The 3889-nt window shown below is 39.6% G+C and overlaps 1 protein-coding gene across 1 annotated transcript in view; it reads right to left on the bottom strand.

Moving 5' to 3' along the window:
- The window catches only part of LOC103517490 (multiple inositol polyphosphate phosphatase 1-like), a 53385-nt gene extending 52278 nt beyond the window's left edge, over positions 1–1107 (bottom strand). Inside the window, exon 1 of the mRNA XM_008482525.3 lies at positions 932–1107. The gene's annotated coding sequence lies outside the window, so the exon portion shown is untranslated. The remainder of the gene's footprint in view (positions 1–931) is intronic.
- Between the last annotated feature and the right edge of the window lie 2782 nt (positions 1108–3889).

The raw sequence follows: 3889 nt of genomic DNA, 5'->3' as shown, positions 1-3889 counted from the left end.
AATAGGTGAATAATAATAATAATATAATATAATAGTGTATTTATACGCTCGCATAGGACTGAAAAAGTCCTTTAGTCCAGCAGTAGGTACTACTATTATGTGTCAAATTCTCAAATTATATTTTGAGGTTAAAATTCCATACCTCGGCTGGGATTGACGCAGGCCCTCCTGTGTGTACCGAGAGAGCGAACGCCGTTGAGCCACGTGACCACCGAGGTAGGTATAAGACAAACACCTTAATGTAACTCATATATAAAATCGGTATAATCCGGTGGATATAGTACCTACTTCCTACGCGTCGTTAAAAAAACAAAAAAAAAAAAAAAAAAAAAAAAAAAAAAAAAAAAATTAAGGAAAAAAAAAAAAAAAAAAAAAAATCTCGGTTGGTTTGTCACAGAGCTCACAAAGAATTCGCTCCTCTTATTAAACATCTTTTCGAAATTTTGATCCCAAAGTTAACCGATATAATCCAGGTCAGCGGTAGGTAGCTGTAGTCACATGACCTCGGTGTGCTGATTGTTACCCTGATAAGGTGATAAAGGATAAGGACAAAAAGGGCCCGGTGGCGCAACGGTATTGTGTGTGTTTTTGCTTTGTCCTCATTTCATTTGTTGGCAAACAGACTTGTACCGAAATAATAGGTTACACTGGTTACACATAGAAAAGTCAAAATGATAAATACATATTATAGAAAAGTAAAATGAAAAGAATAGACCCTGAATGCGGCTCCAAAGCTCCAGAAAAACTGGCAGGAAGCAGACTCAACCCCACAGAAGGTAGCGCAATCGGCATTCCTGGTAGGAATCGGACCAGAAAGGCGAAATGTTTTTTTTTTTTTTTTTTTTTTTTTTCATCTCGAAGCTCAACTGCACAACTACCTAGTTAAAGAGAAGATCTAAAAAGCATTCAAAAGTCCCTATCTATCACTTACCAAAGATGTCAAAATCCACACTACTGAGCCTCTTCGGACGGAGGGCTGCAAAAGAAAGCTGTCACAAAAGTGCACACAAATCTACACCCACAAGAACATCGCGACGAAAAATAAAAATCTCCGAAAAAATATTATACTGTTCAGCCGAAAGTAACTCGACGAGATCTCCTCACAAACTAAACGACCTAAACGTGAACCGTGAACACAAGAACACAAAACGAAGTTATCAAGTTAGCGAAGCGATAAAGAGTTAGGTAGGTACCTCCGCGAGAGTTACGAGTAATGAAACAATAAAGCGCAAAACTGACTCAACTGGAAGAGAAGAAGAAAAGGATGAAGGAGGAAGAAGAAGGAGGGGAAGAAAAAAGAAAAAAAAAAAAACAAGAGGAGGAGGAGAAGAAGAAGAAGAATAGGACAAAGAAAGATGAAGATGAAGAGGAGAAGAAGGAAGGGGACAAAAAAGAAGAAGACGACGAAGAAGAAAAGGCGGAGGAGGAGGAGGAAGAAGAAGAAGAAGAAGAAGAAGAAAAAAAAAGGAGAACAGGAAGAAGAAGAAGAAAAAGAGGAGGAGCAGTGGAAGAACAAGCAGGAAAAGAAGAAGAAAAGGAGGAGGAGAATAGGACGAACAAGAAGAATAGAAGGAGGAGGAAAAGAGGACAAAGAAGAAGACAAGGAGGAAGAGGAGGAGAATAGAAAGAAGAAGAGAAAGAGAAATCAGAAGAACAAGAAGAAGGAGAAAAGAATTAGGAGGAGAAGAGGAAGAAAAAGTAGAAGAAGAAAAGAAGGAGGAGGAAGAGGAGAGGGAGGAGAAGAAGAAGATGAAGAAGAAGAAATAGACGAAGAAGAAGAGAGAATAGGAAGAAGAAGAGACACTACTGGGAGAGAAAGAAAAAGAAAAGAGGACGAAGAAGAAAAGGAAAGGGGGGGAGAGAAGAAGGAGGAGGAGGAGGAAAAGAAGATGACAACGAAAAGAAAAGGGAGAAAAATTGGTACCTAAGTAAAAAAAAAAAGAAATCACGAAATGGATTTAATGGAAAAAACAAAAAACAAGTTATGAAACTTTACAGCAACGATAGTCGGACGCACTGATAAAGGCGAAAGGAAACAAAAAAGAAGTTTCTCAAACAAGAAAGAACTTATGGAAAATGAAAGAAAAGCACGCACGTTCTTTATCTACGTGATTACTTGATAGGGGATAACACAGTGGAATTTGTGAAATTGTGTGGTGTGAAAACTTCATTAGGTACCTACCTACTTTGTAGACCAGAGAGAAGTGGAATTATTTATTGGAAAACTAATTTGAATTTCCAACAAAAATAAATTATTTTTCCATGGATTTTTACCTTCTTTTCTCGAGCTTTAGATTCCTTCATTTTCCCTTCAACCATTACCCCGGCCTAGTTAGCTAGGAGTGTTGTGCTTCTGCCTTGTAAGCGCTATGTCGCGGTTTCGATTCCCGCCGGGAACGAACTTTATTCTAAACGGATTAACGTTCGTTGCCGGAATGGCTAGTTTTCTCCTATCCTGTCATCTTTTTATTTCGGGAAGATACGACTTCTGTGGTTAAAACTCCCTCAAATCCTTGAAAAAAAAAAAAAAAAAAAAAAAAAACCCGTTACTCAATCTTTATATTTTTTTTATTATCGCTCGTCTCTTCGACTTGTAATGCCGCCACTGGTCGCTACTCGATTAAAGTAGCTATACTCAATTGTCCTCACGAGGCTGAGTGCACCCCGAACTCCAAGCACAGAGCCGAAAAAAACCTCGGTCCCGCCGGGAACCGAACCCGGACCTCCTGCGTGTAAGCCTAGTGTGATACCCACTCGGCCACGGAGGGTGCTTCAGTTTGAATAAGTATTGGTAATTTCAATGAGTCATAGGTGCCGAAAATCACAGTACTCACAATAACGGTATTCACTCTCTTAGTAGGTACTTAAGTGAATAATAAACATATAGGTACTTAAAGTAAAGTACACACTACTTAATTGAATAATTGAGTGTATTTTTGCCGGAAATCGATAAATGTGTGTTATTTTATTTGGTATTCGGGCAAAACCTCGGTAAATTTGTGCTCGAACCCAGACATAGTTGTTGAATCACTCAGCTAAAACTAAAACGGTCTACCTAGTTTCCTATTAACGACAGTAAACTCAGTAAAGATTAGTTATGCACCTACTTACGAATCATGTTATCCAAATAGTGGATATTTTATTTACCTATAAATCCTAAAATAATGTGTGTGTTTAATGGTTTTCGCAGAAATCCCCAATGACTGATTCATGGTGAATGAGAAATTTCTCGTTTTCCACAAGAGTAAGACATTTTTTCAAGAGGTTTTAATAGAGATAACTCCGACTGCTCAAACTGTTTCGACTGGGCAGGGCGTAACTCTAACGACCAACGGAGGTCTTATCGTCCCGAAATCCAAGAGAGGAGGACACGATAGGAGAAAGCCAGCCGTTCCGGGAACGAACCCCGGAAATTTAAGGGCCTTGTAGATATCCTTTTTCTTTACAGTTCACTGAAGCTCAACAACCACTGATGTTATAAAAAGGCCATTAGGGGGGATAGTAGATGAACTAGATCAGGGCTGTCCAACCCGTGGCCCAAGGGCCGCATGCGGCCCGCGAGTTCATTTCTGCGGCCCGCGAAAACCCGCAAAAGCCCGTGTAGAAGGCCCCACCTGTGAGTTGAATTTTTAACTTTGCGGCCCGCCAACTCTCTACCTTGATCTCTTGTGGCCCTCGGGTGCGCAAAGGTTGGACAACCCTGAACTAGATTGTGGTTCATAGTACGCACCTAAATGGAATACCTACATAATTATCTAATTACCTTATATCTAGGTAGGTATGACACATATTAGGTGAAAAATTCCGAGTTCTAGTCCAAACCACCACAAAAAGAACCGCAGAATAAACACATTGCAAAAAACCTAATTACGTATACACCCATTTACGT

Source organism: Diaphorina citri, unplaced genomic scaffold, assembly GCF_000475195.1.
Source record: "Diaphorina citri unplaced genomic scaffold, Diaci psyllid genome assembly version 1.1 scaffold1866, whole genome shotgun sequence".
NCBI classification, from domain to species: Eukaryota; Metazoa; Arthropoda; class Insecta; order Hemiptera; family Psyllidae; genus Diaphorina; species Diaphorina citri.
Note: the sequence above shows the minus strand (reverse complement) of the source record. Positions and strands in the feature narration are given on the sequence as shown.